Source organism: Mustela lutreola, chromosome 10, assembly GCF_030435805.1.
Source record: "Mustela lutreola isolate mMusLut2 chromosome 10, mMusLut2.pri, whole genome shotgun sequence".
Taxonomy (NCBI): domain Eukaryota; kingdom Metazoa; phylum Chordata; class Mammalia; order Carnivora; family Mustelidae; genus Mustela; species Mustela lutreola.
Window position 1 is genome coordinate 80,491,360 of NC_081299.1, and position 20,119 is coordinate 80,511,478.

The 20,119-nt window shown below is 45.8% G+C and overlaps 1 long non-coding RNA gene and 1 pseudogene across 2 annotated transcripts; both read right to left on the minus strand.

The window, feature by feature from the left end:
* Positions 1-992: 992 nt before the first annotated feature.
* LOC131810538 (KATNB1-like protein 1) lies at positions 993-3,302 on the minus strand (annotated as a pseudogene).
* Positions 3,303-6,879: 3,577 nt separating this feature from the next.
* On the minus strand, positions 6,880-19,474 carry LOC131810187 (uncharacterized). 2 transcript variants are annotated; one of them, XR_009345465.1, is made up of 2 exons: positions 19,133-19,474; positions 6,880-8,965 (listed from the first exon to the last, which is right to left on the minus strand). It is a non-coding gene; the product is annotated as an uncharacterized LOC131810187 (long non-coding RNA). The 2 variants fall into 2 exon arrangements; XR_009345464.1 differs by having other exon boundaries at positions 6,880-9,378.
* Between the last annotated feature and the right edge of the window lie 645 nt (positions 19,475-20,119).

Genomic DNA, 20,119 nt, shown 5'->3' on the forward strand with positions numbered 1-20,119 from the left:
GAGGGCCAGAGAAAGAGGGAGAATCAGACTCCTCACTGACTGGGGAGCTGACATGGGGCTTGATCCCAGGACCCTGGGATCATGACCTGAGCCAAATTGCTGCTGCCTTCTGAAGCACAATCTTGATGACTGGTCCTTGTAGTCCCTAGTAATATGTCCTGTCTTATTCTTTTTCACACAGTATACATTATATTCTTATGTAATATGCAGTATTATATTAAGACCCATTAGTTCTTAAACAATGTTACCAAATAACTATATGAATCAATCTCAAATGCTGCTAAAGTAACAATCTTCATAGGGCACTTTTCTTCATGGAATCCGAAGTTATTCCTTTTGGATATTTTTTCCACTTCAATGTGAAATAGATTGTTAATGTTTCATTAGTGGTTTCTTTCTTTCTTTTTTTTTTTAAGATTTTATTTATTTATTTGACAGACAGAGATCACAAGTAGGCAGAGAGAGGAGGAAGCAGGCTCCCCACCGAGGAGACAGCCCGATGCAGGGCTTGATCCCAGGACCCTGGGATTATGACCTGAGCCGAAGGCAGAGGCTTTAACCCACTGAGCCACCCAGGCACCCCTCATTAGTGATTTCTTGATGTGGCTTTTTTACCACATAAAAAAGAAAAAGGAAAAAAAATGGCTTGCATAGATCAAAATTTTCATTTGAGACATTTCTGGAAGTCTGCATAGTTCAGAAATACTTCAGATGACAAAGATGAAGTCTCTGAATGAGGCTGTAATAAGTAAGCATTTTGCATCCTTAGCTACACTACCACTGTATCTTAAAACCAAAAGTAAAATGATTTTCCTATTCCCACAATCTACTTAATTCTTGTTTTAAAATCTGAATTTTAAATGATTTTTTGGGTAATGATTCTAGCCACCACCTTTATGATGTTTGAAGCCCCGTTAAGCCAATCATCACATGTTTTTCTAATTTCCTTCTAAATAGTGACTGTGGAAGCAACAAGTCCACCCAGTAGCCCATCAAGATCTATTTTCCTTCCTGAAAGTTCTTGATGAACACAGGAAAGCTCCTATCATCACCAGATAAGCTACGAGTTCACCTGTATTTCTCATTCTTTGGAAAGTTAAAGCTATATTCAAAGTCTCAAATTAGTGCTGAGCTAAATTTGTGCCTTTGTCTCACCGCTCTGAGAAACCTCAGGGGAAAACACCCACTATATTTTGATGATGGGCTTCCTGCTCCTGAAGAATCATTGGAATTAACGAAATCTGTTGGATTCTCATGGGGTAATTGTTCAGACAGGTGGCAGACACAAGACTCTGCCTTGTCACAGCCCCCACTTCTAGGTAACTGTTTTCTGTGACAAGGATTTGGAAAAGGATGAACTTTTATTTTTCTTCCACAGATCACCTTATGTAGTTTATCTGGGCATTGTGTAGCTTTCCTAACTGTTCTATTTATGTAAACAGCCAACTATTTTGGAGACCTCTTAACCTTGATTGTGTTCTTAGTAGAGAGCTTAGACATTGCTTTTGGTTTTATTGGTTTTGTTTTGTTTTTAACATCAATGGAGTGATCCTCAGTATTAGTACAAAAGTTCCGTTTTTTAACATTGTAGGCTCAGATGCCATAATTTCTTAAGTACTAGCTTCTCAGCCCAGCCTGGGAGTTGATGAACAGCGCCCAACATCCTAAAGCAACCCTTTGCTCCCCGCAGGGTCCCACTCCAGGGCAGCGAGCGGCAGGCAGGGGCAGCCACGGGCTCAGCCAGACCGCTAGGCTGGCCCCGCCCCACTCTGCTGACCCCGCCCTTCTCAGGTCATAAACATCTATCTGCTGGAAGGTGAAGAGCTAAAGCAAATGAATATTTCAAGAATATACTGCCAATTTCCTGCCCATAAAAGTTGCACCAATCTACCTTTTATCAGCTGGTGCTAAAAAGAAAGATATGATAACCTTTGTAACTTCCTCATGCCTGTTATTCTTACTTGCTGTTTCAGCGATTAACAGTAAAACCCGTAAAAGGCAAGAAGGTCTGTGAAAGATGTCAGGGAACCACCGAGGGGACATTGAGAAGTTGGCCCGAGTTCCCAGGCTTTAGTGACAGCAGGAAACTGATACGTTAAAGGACTCAGGGATAAAAGATAGGTAGGTGGGGGAAGGGCAGGGATGGAGGTTTTCACTCCTGATCTACACAGAAGCGACGGTAGCTCCACTTCCCTTGCCCTGATGTCTGAGTACAGTGCTGGGCACTCAGCGGGGCTCGCTGACACGAGACTGGGGGAGAATCTCAAAGTGGATTTAAAAGTGGCCGCCAGGGACGCCTGGGTGGCTCAGTGGGTTAAGCCTCTGCCTTCAGCTCAGGTCATGATCCCAGGGTCCTGGGATGGAGCCCCATATCGGGCTCTCTCCTCAGTGGGGAGCCTGCTTCCTCCTCTCTCTGCTTCCTCCTCTCTCTCTCTCTGCCCGCCTCTCTGCCTGCTTGTGATCTCTGTCTGTCAAATAAATAAATAAAATCTTAAAAAATAAATAAATAAAAGTGGCCGCCAGCAAGAGGAAGGGACGGGGGACAGTAGAATACTGGGGTCTGGTCCGCTCCTGGCTTAAATAGGAGCAAGTGTCAGGTAGAAGAGGCCTAAATGCCTTCAGATAACCGGCTCCCAACAACCTTGGTCTCATTCTCAACAAAGAATAGAAAGGAAAGATCATCCAGGCTTTTGGGACCATGGAACCTAATCAGCTTTCCATCAAGCCATCAGCAAGCTTTCTTTCTCACAGCACCCATTTAATGCCTCACCCTTGGGCTGGGCCCTGCAGGGTTGCAGATGAGGTGCAAACTGGATGTGCTTAGGAGGGGCCAGACCAGCAGGCCCAGGAAAGCACTATGATCCACACAAGACTGTGGAATGTCAGACTGTCCCCTGGGTGCGAGAGGGTGCAGTGGAGCCCTGAGAACAGGGGACAGATGGACAGGATGGGGACTTCATTGGGAAAGCGAGGCTGGAGCCTAGGAGATCCCGGAGTGGCCATCCCTTGCCCTTGCTTCTGCGAGGTGTGAAGAGCTGACCCTGCTGAGAGGAAGGAAAGCATCGCTTGCCACTTTCTAGGCCTCTGCCCCTCCCAGCAGCCGCCAGCTCCACACATCAATGCTCAAGGGCCACAGGTGAGAAGCAAGGGCAGAAAGGAGCAAAGAGGGTAGACGGGGACAAACCCAGCTCCAGCTCCAGCTCCTTCGACCAGGCAGGGTGGCTTTTGCAGCTGGCTCTCGAGCTGCAGAAGTGGATCTTCAGGTTCACTTGCCCCCTGGCAGGGAGGGGCTGGGAATGCATCCAAGTATGGCTCCTGAGAGTCCCTAGGATCAGATAAAAACCCCAAGCCCAGCTCTGCTGCAAGGGTCTGTCAACATCCTCATAACTGGATATGCGAAGTGCTGACATATTTAGCCTGCTTAATCACTGCCCCACCCCGTGGAGGAAAACTGAGTTCAGGCACTTGAGGACAGAGAAATAGCAGTGACCTTTCTGCAGGACTGATGATAACTCGCTCCTTATAAGGAGCAGACAAGAGCCCCACGCTCATGGCTTAGGAATGTGTGTATCCGTGTGTGTTCTAACCTTACCTGGCAATGGGCCTCCACACCTGAGCTTAGCGTTTCCAGGACAGCAGAATGGAGTGGGTTTCTCTTCTCCCTAAACCGAGAGAGTATTGATTGCTGCAGGTAATCCTAACCGTAAAGTTTCCCAAACAGCACTATAATTGGATTAAATTTAACCAATGAGCTGTTAAAAGGAAAAAAAAAATGTTTTCTATTGTTTGAAAAACAACTAACAGGTATATAAAGTCCTGCCTTACAGTGGGTCATTATATAACCCTAAAAAAAGGGGGGGGTCAAAATTCACAGTGATCCAAAGCCAAACGTGCCTCTGGGAGCTAACAGTAACAAGCCCTCAGTAATCTTAAGTATTCTTTACATATAGTGCCTCCCCTGGATCAAATACTTCATTTATGATCTGTTCATTCCTATATTAACCTAGTAATCATGCCCATTTTACAGATAAGGCTACTGAAGTTCAAGGAGAGGTTTAGTCACTTGCCTGAGTTCACCTGGCTCACAAGTGGAAACCAGAGATTTCAACCCAAGTATTTCTGACTCCAAAGCCAGCAGCATTCTTTCAGTGGGAGCCACAAACCCCTGCATGACTTCCCTAGTGTCCCTTCTGGGTTGTGCAGGGTGAAAAATGAAGAGGGCCACTCATACTTGTCCTGTTCTTCATGAAGACTTCCAACTTTGAGAAATAAAGGAATGCTGGACTTCCTCCGAAACTGTTTTTCCTTCCAATATTGGGTTGCTCGGAAAAACACGGAACCAGAAAGACAAATCCCTGAGCGCTCTCTCTGCTTAGCGTTGAAGGAACCCACCCAGCGGGGCAGCCTGAGGTCTTCTTATGAAATGCTTCATGGCTGAACTGCCCTGTCCCTATCCTCTGGCTGCTACTAACACCCACACGGGCTGCATGCCTCTGGCTCCTGGAGCTACTCAGCTGGGCCAGACATACCCCCATATTCCGTGCGCCTGCCCAGATGTTCCGACACCTCGACCCATTTTTCACTCAAACATATATTCATTATTCATGCAACCAAATATTTCATACACATTATATGTGCAAGCACAGTCTTACGGTCTTGGTGGGTAAGACAGAGATGGTCACTGCCCTCTGGGAGCTGACATTCAGGAATGTGGAATAAATAACCAACTAGTTAATTGCTTGACTACAATGATGTAAGTCCAGCAAGGATTGCTAAGTCGTTGGGAGAGTGCAGAAGAGGGGGAGGGTGGGAGGTCCTGCTAGGACTCAGGGATCAGGGAAGGTCTCCCCGGGAAGAAGACGAGATGGCTGGATGCACAGAAAGAGTGGTCAGTGGTACAGTGTGAGGCCAGAGAGGTGAGCAAGTTCTGATCCTGAGGCCCCTTCATAGATCTGGACTTGATCTTTGAAACAATGAGACTCCCTTATAGGGTTTAGGTGGTGACTGGTATGTGTGTATAAATCAGGGAAGAAAAGAATGAGGTGTATGTCAACATGTGTATCCTAGATCACGCTGAGAATTAACAACTGCCCTTTGGCTTTTGGTCCCTCTGAAACAGTAAATCTGTAGTAACTTAAAGGCTGTCACTCAGAGGGGAGCATAGTAAGTGTTTGTTCTTGACAATGGTGATTTAAGCTCAGGAAGGGGAAGGGTTCCTCCCACCCCAGCAATCTGAATCTGGATGTTCTTCCTGCATAACCACACTCAGAGGTAGACCCCTGGAGGCCCATTAAGAAAGGTGGATTTGGGGGCAGAGGGTAGGGGGAGAGGTAAGGCAAAGAGTACAGTGGTGCTGGGACCCGATCCCTTTGCCGGGATTGTCTTTTCCCGGGGCCCTGGGAAAGCATTGAGCGACCTCCAAACAGCATTCTCAGATGAGACCCGACATGTCTCCACTGGAGACTGAGGCCTTTGGTTCTGGAGCCTTTTCCTTAGCAACAGTGAAGTCTTTGCCCCAAAGGACCCTCTGAATTCTCCTCTCTCCCTATCCTCCTGGGACCTAAATGCCTAGAAGGAAGCATACCATTCCTGACTGACTCCCTAGGAGGAATATTTATGGTGGCAACTCAGAGCTAGCTGGGGCCTAGGCAGGGCATGGAAAGGAAGAGTTGCAATGTCAAGAAGGACTTTTTGATCAGTCGCCTGGTGGGAAGGCAGCAAGGCCAAAAACCTCTTATGTCTGCAGCATGGCCCCACCCAGAGAAAGTTCTGCCTTTGGGTGTTCGACTTGTCCAGAACTGAGGGAGATGGAAACACACACAGACACACACTCCCTACGCTTCTTGGTTAAGGGAATGTTAAACTTTCTTTAAAGTGTTGTTCTTAAAATTATATTGGGAGGCCACATTTTTTTTTTTAAACTTGTGAGAGTATGTCCCCACATCTCAATAAACTGTGATTAAAATAATAAAAAAAAACCCTCCCTCTAAACATGACTAAATTTAGTGTCAGTGACCAAACGTACACCAACTTACAACATTAGCAACCCCGCTGTGATGCCTGTTCTGTCAAGCCCTTTTCCTAGTATTTTGTACGTCACCACACATCTGAAAATTTTCCACGGCAATTGTCCCCTCCAGAAAAGTGCTGGGAGTGAGTTCCCAGGCAGTGTTGCTCACACGAGAGTCTGGGCAGCATGCAGTGCTGCTATCACGCGATGAAAAGAATGTACGAGAAAAGAGATAACCTCTGAAATGGGGGCGGGGTGGGGGGGAGGTGGGAGTTTCTAAACAAATGTTGTCAGTTCTGCTTCACAGCCATTATGAATGGATAACCAATTAGCAAAAGGCCAAATATACGTGTGTGGCATTGCCCTGGGCAGTGGCCAGATCCAAGAGCCTCATGTCTCCAGATGGCCTCCAGCTCTGTGGTGTCCAAGCCAAGCCATTATAGCCACAGTCTTTGCCTGGTGCGGGGGCTCTGAGCCCAGCCAAGGAGATAGGTTGAGATAGTGGCTTGTGTCTTGCCTGGGGGGATCAGGAAACTCTTCTAGAAGCAGCCAGCCCTGCTTGTTATCAGCTGTGGGCTTTGGCCCAGTCTTCTCTCCTGGTGTGGTCTTTATTTCTGTATCTCAAAAATGATGGCAACAACTCAACAACATTTGACTGAGGACAGACTGTGTGTCAGGCTGAAATCCATATGAGTTAGGATACTGCCATCCCTTCAGTGACAGTGAAGTCGTGGACGGAAGACATTAAGTACCACATGTGAGGTGACTCCAAATATTAGAGCATCTGCATTTACCCAGTGAGCGTTTAAGAGAGGATTTCATTGATGTAAATATCAAAATGTGTCAGGATAGAAATGAAAGAGACAAACTGCACATAATAATTAATATAATTTAATTAGACATACTTAAAATCACATACGTTATTTGTTAATTTATAAACACTGATTAACATGTTAATAGTTTAAGTGAGGCACCTGGGTTGCTCATCGGTCAAGTGTCTGCCTTCTGCTCAGGTCATGATCCCAGGGTCCTGGGATGGAGCCCAGCATCAGGCTCCCAGCTGAGCAGGGAGTCTGCTTCTCCCTCTGCCCCTCCCCCATTCTTAAAAAAAAAAAAATTTTTTTTTTTTTTTAAGTTTAAACTCAATTAGCCAACATATAGCACATCATTAGTTTTTGGTGTAGTGTTCAATATTCCTGATTGATAAGCTAATAGTTTAAGTGATATATTTAAAAGTCATATCCTGTTTATAATACAGACATATGGCCTTTTCCCAAGCACAATGCTATTCATTAGTCAAACCCTTTCAGCAGGCCTTCTGCTTCGGGGTCTCAGTCATCAAATCAGCTTTCAGAGCGTATCAGCTGCAGATCCATCCGGGTTGCTTGACCTTCAGCACTTTTTAAATCTAGGTATGATGTTGTCATTGGAACATCTGCCCCAAGTTATAATAATTCTTTCCTTATTTGTGACTTCAGACGCTAACCACTTACTTTTAAAAGATCGTATGTAGTAGTATTGATTTTTAACATGGTCTTTATCTGGTTTGCTCACTGTGGCCTCCAACATCCAACAGGTGAGGGGCCAGATCCCCAGGAATAAGTGCCGAATGTGTGTCAGATTTCTCTTTCCCCTACTCTCCTTTGTTGCCAGGAACCTTACACAGGATCCCCTATCAGCATAGCTTTAGATGGCTTACGACTAACGGGTCTTCATTTAGGGGTTCAAAATAAAGTAACTGAAGAAGGACTCTGTATTTTGTCAAGATTCTACAACAGATGCCCCTGAGGTCTGATTTTGGAGGGAAAAGTCATGATCATATTTGCCATTTGCGGTAAAAGTTAGAGGGTACTCGAAGTCCCAGCTGCCATCCTCCTGACCAGTCATTAACAACACAGCCTTGCCTTTCGTTCAGTTGAGGCAGATTAGAGCTTTCCCAAAGGGATTTACAAGAACCAAAGGAAATCTAAGCGCTCAAGAGAGACTGTGGCTGCAGAGCCCCTCCAGGGGTCTCGGTGTTACTGCTCCTTTCTACGTTCAGCATACCGCCGGCATCTTCCTGTGTCTTCTCAGCTTTGCTCCCCTCTACAGCAGCCACTGTGGGATGGAGGTGAGTGTGGGGATGATCAGGGAAAAAGCCACAGCGATTTGAAGGAAGGCGAATGGACTTCAAGCCAACATCTGCCTCTCTCTGGCTTTCAGGCTTTCGGTACATCGCTTCACCTGCCCAGGCCTTGGTTTCTTCATCCATGTAATGGAGATACATCCTTTAGAGAATCTTTGAAGATTCTCTCTGAACACTAAGTGGGATTGCATATCCAAGATACTCCACCCAGGACCAGTGTGTGTGAGGGAAGGGTTGTTGGGCCCGTCAGCAACTACCACGTCCCTTCTGTTCCCTTGTGCATATCCCGGGGTGGACAGTGAATGCACAGGGGAGGGATGGCTGCCTCCCCCCTTTTCTAGGGATAGCTTAGCAAGACAGTAGTCATAGCGACTAGTCTGGACCACCCCATTTCCTTTATTCCAGGGAGGTTAAAGTTTTCTTTGATTTGTTATAAAAGAAATACCTTCATCAAAGGGTGACCTCCAGGTGTTGGGTTCACTTCCTTGATGAGCATCTGATCTGGAAAGAGCACCTGTCACCATGGTTCAGAGTTATTCCTTGATCTTTGGAGATGAAGCCAGCATGTAATTCTTCTCCCCTGCACAGGAAATGTTTCCGGAGGCAGAGGAAGGAGGAAGGCTTCTTTGGGCCACCTTTGCCTCCTGAACCGGCCACACACATTCCACAGGGCCCAACCAGTCTTAGCTCTTCCAGGGCCTGAGGATAAGCAGCGTCCCTCTCTGCCTGTGATCTGCCTTCAGTCAGGCCCAACCAAGCAGGACAAAAAGTTAGTTGAACTCTCTCTTAAAGGAGCCCATCTTTGTTGAAGAGCACACCTTGATAGATATCTAGGGATAGAAGGTGAGATCCTGAATCAAAAACATCCCGAGTCGCTGATGAGCTGCAGACAGGCTCATCAAATATTATTTAACTGACACTTGAATCTTAATTAATGTTTAAATGATCTAATTAATAATTGAATCGTTCTGAATTAGGATTTAGCAGGAACCTGGGGGTGGAGGAGAGCAGAACAAGATTTCGTTGTGGCGGGGTTGGTGAGAAAAGAGGACAAGCCATATGGCTGGGGGACAACACACTGTTAAGAGCAAGGCAGTCTACTTAACAGTCTGTGATCATTTGTTCTGCTGTGATGTGACCCTGTGGCATCGGTTTCACAAGCATTCACACAGGTTTGGTGGAAATCCAGGGGAAGGACTGAGCTCCACATATAGGTTGCCCTCATGTGAAACCAGGCCAGCATCTACAGAATAGGAAGCAGAGTTAGAAACTGAATTCGTTGGGGACAGGAACTCTGAGCCAAGGCTGATCATGAACAAGCCTCCTTAGAATTTGCAGATATCTGAGGGGGTGATTTGTTTTTTTGACGAGTCTGTGAATTGGTATTTGAGCTCAGCCTGATATGTCTTAAGGGACAAAGTGGGATTCTCTGGGTGTCGTGCATATGCTACATCCTTGACCAACTAGGCCACCTTGTCCCTGCGTTGTTGGGGCAGCCTTGCCAGGATCTCAGGGGGGTGTCCCCCTAAAGCAGTGAGCTCTGTCATGTGTCATCTTAGCGATAACCACCCTCTTCCTAGCCTGTCTCCCTCCCAGAGCAGACTCAAGTCCAGCAGGCAGAATTCTTCAGCAATCCCTCCATCCTTTGTTGTGGGCCTCCAGGATTCATTAGGCTTCCATCTATCCTGTCCCTCTGAGAGGGAGGTGGGCAGGTGGTGGCCCTTACTACCATCTGCAGGGGATATTCAGACATCCCTCCTCCACCTTCAAGATATACAGAAAGAGTCCCAGAGAAGTTCAGTTGCAGAGGGACACTCTTCTTATGAATAACAGCACACTCCCGATCCCACCCCTGACTTCCATGTTCCAGGGACAAGTTAGCCAAAAGAAGCATGTGGGACATCTTTAGGGTGTTTACTTCTCTCCTCTGCCAGACACAGCATTATCTGGGCTCTCCATATCACCCAGATGTCTGATTCCTAGCCAGGGTCTCTCCCTTCTCCAGACATTCTAGATGGGTCTCTAGAAGTCGCCATATTGACCATGTGACCCCTTGACCTTAGACCTGTATTTCTCCCTCCCAACTTCCCCTCCTTATCAGCTGCTTCCTTGGGGAATATTTAACAGTGAAGAGCCAGGGCCCCACAGGCTCACATTTGTCTTGTCTCTCAAAATCTCAGCTGTATCCCTAGCTGAGGGTTTGCCCTTATCGGGATCCTGCAAGATTTCTGCCACCCAGGTCTTCTGACCTGCCCTTCTACCCCTCACCATCCTTCCTGGGGACATTCCCCCATCCCCTGTCTCTCCCTGCCAGGACACTTTTTGGCAAAACCATTGGCCTGAACTGTTGCTGGACCTCTCGGAACATGAAGACAAACATATTGAGAAAGCCCTAGGTTTTAACTTATCCCTCTCCCTACCAACCAACTTGCTCCCTCCATGCCCAGTGGCTGGGGCATTTTTAGTGTCCCCAGAGCCTGGCCATGGTCTCTGACACATCTTTCTTCCCCTTAGGAAACTCCCCCTTCCCACTACCTTTTGGATTCTGCAGAATATGGTCTTTCTATTTTAAATAATACTAGCTAAAATTTACTAGGCACGTTATTTGTGCCAGGCACTGTACTAATCACTTTACATTCATAGTCTCATTCAGTTCTTACATCAAGCCTGTAGGATAAGAGATATTATTACTCCCTCCTTTTACAGAGGAGGGAACAGAGGCACTAAAAGGCTACATAACTAGAAAGGGCCAGAATTATGGTTAAAACACAGCTAACTCCACAGTCTGTGCTCTTTATGTCTATGTTATATAGCATCTTACTGTGCCTTATTATGTCTCTCAGTTATTTTCTTAACTAAAGAAAGGAATGACTAACTTCCTGCCCACTCCGTGAGGACATATGTTTCTGTGGCTGATTGTCCTTAGTCTGGCATATGTAATGTGTATCAAGTAGTGTTTGGTGGGTGGATGGATGGATGGATGGATGGATAGATGGAGGAGTGGGTACATGGGTGGACAGATGGACAATGGGTGGGTAATAGATGATGGGTAGATGGATGAACAGATGGGTGGGTATTGGATGATAGATGGATGGATGGATGGATGCGTGGATGGATAGATAGATGAGTGGATGGATGGGTGGAGGATGGATACTTGGATGGACAGTTGACAATGTGTGGGTAATAGATGATGGGTAGATGGATGGATGAATGGATGGATGGATAGGTGGGTGGAAAGGTGGACTTCCATGTGATCTAAAATCTTTTGTGCAGAAGAACATTTTAGAATACAAGGAATGCAGATAATCCAGAGCTGTACCCTCTCTGGCTATTTTGTTGCTTTTTTCTTCAAATCCTACATGTTCTTTTGTTTGCAGTAAGAGGACTTTCTCCAGGTACTTAACCCCACCGAAAAAATAGAGCCGCTATATTCCTACTAACAGTTACTTCCACCTGTATTTATTTTCTTAGATGCTTCATGCTAGCTTTGGAATTCAAAACAAATTTGCTCAAGGAGGCTCAGTTTTTAGAAAAACTAGCTGTTCTATGATCCTGGTAGGGGCCTGTGACCCAGACCTGAGCCAGGAGCATCAGGCTGTGGGATTGGTTGTTTACGTCTGGAAGTCTGAGGCACCCCTACGGTGCAGAAACAGGGAAATACACAGCACTACAAAACAAAGGCTAGGACTGGGTATGTCCCTTTCTTTTAACCCAGAGCAAGCTCATGGAAAGGGTGAGCTTGCAGGATCAGAATAAACTGGCCTTCAGGCCCATTTCCTACTTCACTTCCAGGTTGCTACCTACCTTCCTTCCAACCTTCCTATAACTCTCGGACCTCTCTTGTTCTGTTGGTTCCTCACAAACTCATTCTTGCTCAAGTATTAGGGAGTTACTACTTCCCTTTCCCATTACAATGAAGTTATTCAGTAAAAGTCAAGTTAAAGCTTGGCTCAAAGGAAGAGTTGCTCAAATTACACCAAGCAAGTGATATCCGCTGAGCCTGTCATTCAGGCTAGCCTGTTTGTTTGTGATTTAGTTTTATGCGTTCTTGTATTAACATTAAGTCAAATGGGTCTGGAGAAGAACACAAGGCCAAGTCTTTTCCTCATTGACTCTGGTGTCTCTAGAGAGGTTCTACCTGTCCTACTCAGAACCAGAATTTGGGGCACAAATATACTAACTGCACTCACCAGCCAGGACCCCCAGGCCATGTCTCACTGCCAGGTCTCTCTCCTCCTAGAAATGGCCTGTCCTGCCCCTTACACAGGTCTGTCTGCCCTTACAGGGTGACCAGTAGGCCCTGGCCATGAGGTCTGAGCTGCCAAGTGCCTCTGGGAGGACCTGATGTTCATCCTCTGGTATTTATCATTCAGGTAGCGTCGGGCTCATGGGCAAGTTTTTAATTGACTAATACCTGCATTTTGACCTGGGCATTAAAAAAAAAAAAAAAAAAAAGGAAAGGAAAATTATATTTCCCATCTTTAGTCTCACTCTAAGCTTTTCCCACAAACTCTACATGCCCAGCTCTAATCTTTTTGCCTGATTATGATCTAAGATTACAAGTAAACTCTGTGAACTCTCTGCATGAAAAGTTAAATAACAAATAAATAAAAAATAAAGCAAGTTCTTCCCCTAGGGCTCCAAATCATTTTTGTCATTGAAATGACAATGAGGGATTTAGCTGTCATATCTGATCAGCCTATTTAATGTGAAAGTGAATTAAGTCTTTATGCCCCATGAACTGTGAACAAACCTGCCCAGTACAGGTGTGTCCCAGTTCCTGGCAATCTTTCATGCTGGGGCCCCAAGCTTCTTTTTAATTGAGGTGGGAAAAGGTTTAGAAGCGGGGAAGACTTGCTCCTGGCAGGGAGAAACCCATCAGTGTGGTGCCTTTGTGAAGACGGGACAAAGATGTCCTGTCTCCCGGGTGGGTGGATACAGTGTTTCCTGGTCCCAGCACTCAGCGAACAGAGAGCAGGCTGCTTTTGCCCCAACTTGGCTCCTCATTCCGTGGTGGCAGTGGCGGCGGTGGTGGTGGGTGAGGCAGCCCCAGTCCCTGCCTGCACAGCTCTGGGAGAGGGTCTCTGTCCTGCTCTGGAGGGCATTATGGGTGCCTTCGCTCTTGGAATATCTGTGTTAGCTTTGCCCCCCAGAGACCTGAGGACCGTGATGAGTGACTGATGGACCCATGAGGGTGGCGGAGCTCCCAGGCTGGCCAAAGGCTGTGTCACCCCTTGCTTATTCAGAGGCATTCATCATGCATGTCCACTCATGAGCTAACCCATGCAAACTGCAAATTTCTCTGAAATCATTCAAGGCAGCTCTTAGATACCAAGGGAATAATTGACAGAAACTCAAAGCTAGAAGCATCCTTGAGAGGCCAAGTGGGTCACTCCCAGCCTTTAGGCAAAACCACCTCTACAGGATCCTAGCATTCCCAGCAGCTCCCAGAAAGGTGGCTGGTTTGAGACTTCCTTGGATAAAGATTTTGATTGGGCTCTCAGGGCTTCCTGAATGCTTCCTTAATGATTTTTTTTTTTTAAGATTTTATTTGTTTATTTGACAGACAGAGATCACAAGTAGGCAGAGAGGTGGGCAGAGAGAGAGGAAGGAAAACAGGCTCCCCGCCGAGCAGAGAGCCTGATGCGGGGCTCGATCTCAGGACCCTGGGATTATGACCTGAGCCGAAGGCAGAGTCTTTAACGCACTGAGCCACACAGGCGCCTCTGAATGATTATATTTTTAATTATACTATGCAATAGAAGGAAAATTCTCTATAAAACCAGATATCACCACTCCACCCCACCCCTCTCCTCCTCCTCCTCCTCTTCCTCTCTGGTCTGTTTGCAAGGAGCCCCTCAGAGAACATGGTTAACAAGCAGGAAGGTGTTGGAGCGAGTGCTCAGGTGCCACATCTGTGAGGGAGTAGAGGAAGCAGGACTGGGCAGGGAGGGGTAGAGGCTACACCGCAGTGCCATTGTCTCAGTGGCCACCATAACCCCAGCATCACCCAGCAGAACGTGCTCCTTACTCCTGCATCAAAGCCATCTGTCTCAGGAAAGGATTGATTGGTGCAGGTGTCTAGCCCACTCCTTGGCCTCATCAGTTTTGGCCAAGGGAGTAAGCAATTATGACTGGCCAGTCCCTGGTCACGTGGCCACCAATACCAGGCTGATGGGAAAGCCTTCAACAACAATACCTACCACAGACCTCTAATGCTGTCCACCTCTGAAAATACAAGTGCCTAACAGCGCCTAATAGGAGACACTCAATAAATGATCATTATTGTTCCCTCCATCAGCATCATCAGAACTAATACAAACTACTTTTCCCTAAAGTCTTGGGGCAACTGAATGCTGATAAAATCAACATTGGCTCAAACCTCAGCCCCAGATTTGAACTGAGCCTGAACTTTTCTGAAAAACTGAGAATGTGGAGCAAACACATTCCTCCGACAAATTTGATCTTTGGGTGTCCTTATACTTTCTGAGCCAAAATGGGCGTGGATCATGGGAACCTTCATAAGGATGCTTATCTCCCTAACAGCTTCAGTGATCTGATCTATTTCCCAAGAAAGACAGTCACCAATGTTTTTCTGACCTTTTCACAGAGCCAAAGCATTTGGATGAAGTGTAGAAAATTCCTGTGTCTGAGCTGAGTACCAGCTTCTTGCATGGTCTCATTCCTAAGGATGAGTCTTGCATGTCTTGTATGTCCTTCCTCACCTCAAAACCAAAAGCCTCTCCAGAGCCTCATGAAGAATTAAGGACAGAGAGTTCTGGGCCCTCAGTGACAAGCTCACCACCCCTACTTCCCTGCTCTAGCACTACACTGTGGCCAACTAGCTGTCCTGATGTTCCCCAAACTCCAGGTACCCTGCCCTCTGCATCCATAACACATCATTCCCTCCCTGCAGTGAAGAGAAGGAATGCTTCTTACCCATCCCTCAAAATCCCATCCAATTTCTGGTCCACCCCAAGGTTCTCTCTGGGAAGCTTTTCCTACCCTTTCAACCAGCTGTGATCTTAGACTATCTTTTAATTTTTTTGCCTTCTGCTGTGTTAACTGGAATGATAAGCTTCGTAATTCAATTCAGGGATATGAATCCAGAACCAACTATGTGCTGTGGCAGGCATGGAAGACAGAGAGGCATGAGATAAGATTAGGGAGGCTCTTAGGAACTCTTACATGTGTCAATTGATGAATTTCCGTGATTTTAAAAAATATTTACTTCTTCTGGCCCATATTTCAGATGATTCTGTTGTTACCTGCTCAGAGCTTTGCTGTGCTCAACTTCAAAATAATAGCTTTGGGTACAGGGTCACTGAAGATCCTTTCTCACTCAGCAATCAGTCTTTCCTATATATTCTATAGTCACCTTGTCGGCAGTTCCAGTGATCATTCTGCTCCTCTTATTATCATCCAGTGATAGTGATTTGGTGCAGAAGTTGGAAATTAATATGTAATTAGCATACCTGTGTTCACTGAATGAGGTCAGCCTGGTGGTCAAGGCAGCCACTTCATCTCTCTTAGACCTCAATCGCCTCATCTGTAAAATGGGATAGTTGCAGTAAAGGCCACTATGGCCCTTCCCAGTGCTGATGTTCTTTATTGATGCCCATTCTCTCTGCTCCCACAAAGAGCTCATTGTGTTCTCTAAGACATGGCCACCAAGCATGGAAACATAGACTCAGTCACGCCCAACCTTACCGAGGGAGATGAGCTGACTTTAAAGTGGCTGCACCCTGGTCTAGAAAGCTTGAAATGAGGTCCCTATCCCCCATTCTCAGTACAAGTTCGCTGTGGGAATCCATGGATCAGATTGAACCTCTGGAGTGGAAAGAGCCGTGGCCAACACTTCTGGATTGAAACCCCCCTCCTGACTTCACCTCCTACCTCCCTTTGCCCTGCTTGCTGCCTTCATCCTGGTCACGCTCCTGCGTGGGGAACGAAGCACTATCTGCAGCACCATGCGGGCTCTTGGCCAGACTCAGCATGCGTGCTGTTGGCCAGGTCTCCATCGCCCAGAGGACAGGATGGATATTCAGTGTGAAACTCGGTCACTTAATTCCAGTTTTTCCAAGGAGCAAAGAAGCTTTTTTTTTTTTTTTAAACTGACTTCCTTTTAGCCTACTATATTAACCATCCTTTCCATCTTCCTGTGAGATATGTTGGCGGGTGCCCCACGCTAGAAGGCTTTGCTCCCACCAGCTGAGCTCTGTGCTTACCGAGAGTCAGCTGTGCTCGTCCCCCCGCCTGTTGACAGTAGTCCTTGTCAAGGAGATGATATGACTGACCTGGGTATTGTATTAATCAATAAGTATGAGTGCACAGAAGAGAGCCATTTGTTATATAAAAACCAAAGTAAATGCTCAGTAAAGAATAAACAAAACTAAATTCCTAAAGATATTTACAATTGATTTTGCTGTATGGAATAAATGTTGATGTTTGGAAACAAATACGAAAAATACAGAAACATTCTCCACTCAGATTCTTGCTCCACTTTGAAGAAGCCATAATCAGCAATTGTAGGTGACACATTCTGACTGTAGTCTATGTAAAAGAAAAACACAAATGTCAATCAAAAGGATCCATTCTTGGGATGCCTGGGTGACTCAGTTAAACATTTGTCTTTGGCTCAGATCATGATGCCAGGGTCCTGGAATTGAGCCCTGTATCAGGCTCCCTGCTTGGGAGGAAGTCTGCTTCTCCCTCTGCCTCGCCTCCTGCTTGTGCTCCGTCTCTCTCTCAAATAAATAAATAAAATTTAAAAACAAAAACAAAAGGACTCATACTCAAAAGAAAAAAGCTTTAACCTGGTATCAAAACACTGACTAATGTAGTAGGTTTTAAGTTAAAATACAATACATAAGATATGTTTGACTCAGTTGTTACTTTTCATGTATTAGACCTAAGAAGATTTCAACTGAACGTAGATGGACAGTGTTCTACAGTCTAGGACCCAAGTATTTTATGGAGTTTTTCAGTTCACAGCTTACATTGAGATCTTGGAGTATCTCCATAATTTTTATTATTGTTATAAAAAATTTCAAGCACATATAAAGGTTGAGAGAAAAGTAGAGTGAACCTCCATTTCCCATCATCCAAATCTGTCATCCATGTTTCATCTACTTTTTTTCCCTTTCTAATATATTCAAATTTTAGATAGTGGGTTTTTTTTTTTTTAATCCCTACTTACTTTAGTAGATATCTCTAAAAAATATAAAGGTAAAAAATATTTTCTTATCTAACCACAGCACCATCATCATGCCTAACATACTTAGCAGCAATTCCATGGGGTCAAAATATACTTTGTGCATACTAAATTTTTTAGAATGTCCCCAAAATGTCTTTTTATTGTCAGTGTGTTCAATCATGTTACAAATACAATGTATGCATTAGATTTGGTTATGTCTCTTTTCTGTGTGTGGGTTTGTTTTTTTTGTTGTTGTTTGTTTGTTTGTTTTTTAGAGAGAGGCAGCGAGTACATACATACAAGGCAAGGAAGGACAAGGGGGAGGGAGAGAGAGAATCGTAAGCATGCTCCACATTCAGTACGGAGCCAGACATGGGGCTCTGTCTCCTGACACTGAGATCATGACCTGAGCCAAAATCAAGAATCAGGCACTTACCTGACTGAACCAGGCTGGCAATTGTGTTTTTGTGTTTTTAAATTCAGAACAATATTCCCTCATTTTTTTTCTTTCTGCTACCGTTGAAGAATTCTTGCTTTCATAAAGAGAGATGTGAGAAGGTCAAAGAATAGTCATTGACAAGGGATTAGTGGTAAGGAATCTCGGAAAATGCTGGAACAAACCCATATTTTTTCAGGATGGTCAGTGAGCCGATGCTCTCATGGCCCAGAGAAAAGTTTCTACTCTTCTCTAACTGACAAAATGAGCAAAGATCTGCAGTGAGGGATGAAAGATGAAAGTTTTAAAGTTCTAAAATAGGTTTATTCTATCAAGAACAAGCTTCAAGCTATCAAAGATATACAAACCAAGACTACAGTGAGATATAAAATCACACCTACTGGGCTGGCTACAACACATTTATAATATATGATAATACATAGCCTACTAAAAATGCAAAATTGTTCACTGAAATTGTGCATGGGAAAACATTCCAGCAGTTTCTCAAAAGATTAAACACAGAGCTTACCACAGGACCTAGCAATTCCACTCCTAGGTTCATACCTAACAGAACTAAAGACATGTCCACACAAAAACTTGTATATAAATGTTCATAGCTGATTCCATAATAGCGTGAAGGTGGAGACAACCCAAAGTCCACGACGAATGGCTAAGTTAATGTGCTATATCCGCACAATGGACCATCTTCACCATAAGAAAGAATGCAGTACTGATACGTGCTACAACAGGGATGAACCTTACACGTGTACCAAGTGAAAGAAGACAGTCCCAAAAGACACATATATGAATCCATTTATAGGAAATTTCTGAATCGACAAGTCTGAGAGACAGCAGATTCATGGTTGCCTAGGGCAGAGAGATGGGAATGTTAGAGGCGGTCGTAGCTGAGGGGTGTAGGATTTCCTCTGGGGTGATGAAAATGTTCAGAGTTTGTGGTGATAGCTGCACCCCCTTTGACTATACCACAAGTCATGGACTTTTACGCTGTAAAGGGTGAATTGTGTGGTACACAAATTAGATCTCAGCGACTCGTGAAAGCATATCCATACCCACAAAGGTTCAGGAGTCGGTTTTTAGGCAACTTTGAGCATGCAGAAGGACCCTACCCAGAAGGGTCCACCTCCGCAAGAGGCCTGCCTTATTGTTCTTGGAAATTATGACTCAGCACCAGTGCGGGCCACCAACAGAGAGGGCACGGTCCCTCCCCGACTGGTCCCTCCAGTCTTCTGGAGTGGGTGGGTCCTGGGTTATGAACTAGATAACCTCCTGACCCTGGTTTCAGTAATACCCTGAGAGGAAACCCAAGAGGGTCATAAAGGAAAGTTCATGTTCATTTTCACCCACCTGATTCCCTGCGGGGCTTACCGCACTTCCTCTCGGGCCCGCGCTGACCCTTATTTCCTGCCTGCCTTCGTGGAAGACAGCGCAGTGGAAGTCCAGATGCTTCACACTCAGGAAAGTAGAGAGAGAGGGAGAGACTGTTGGTCAACAACGCCCCCATGACAGCCTCCTTGCCCCCTAAGAGAGTGGGAATTACCTAGACAGGAGGCTGAAAGCAGGCTTTTCCAGGCAGTGGGTAAAAATAAGACTCTGTTTCCACTTGGGTTCAGGCTGGGGCTCTGCGTGTTTGGTGGGGCTGTTGAGCAATTCTCAGCATGAGATTACAGCCCAGGAACAGTGGGCTGCTGGGGCAGACGTTGCCTTGCCTGATTTTGAAATCTTCAGGCTGTCCAAACTGCTGCTCTTATCAGAGATGGAATCTGCCTGGCCCACGCATCTCCAATTATCCCTCCAGCCACAGGATCCTGTGTCCATTTGGCAAAGGCACAGGCCTCAGGAGAAAAGTGAGCCCACTGAAATTGCATAGCAAGTGGGCCTGCAGAAAGGCCTCTGGGTCTGCTGTTTATAGGGAAAGCTCCATTTACAGAAGGGCAGCTGTGGGTGGGCCAAATTCCCATGAAGCTTTGAGGACTCTCCTGGGACAACAGCAGGCCTTCCAAGCCCTCTCCCTCCCTGCTTCCATTGTTTCCCTCTTCTCGTTTCACTCAGAGGAAGAGTAACCACAGGCCACAGCCCTTTCTCGTAGCTCCAAGGGAACAGGTAAATAAGCAGAAAACAAACCTCAGTAAGAAAGAATGCAACTGGCAAAGTACATGTATCCAGGGAGAGGAATCCAGAGAAAACATGATGTGGTTGTTTGGAGCCCCCATCTTAGGTGCTGAAAAGGGCCCTCTCTAACATTAGAGGAGCTGCCCTTGCATCTCCCTCTTCTTGTCCCTAGCCCTGGACCCCAGAAACCAACACGCAGGAGCTGGTCATCCTGGGTACCGT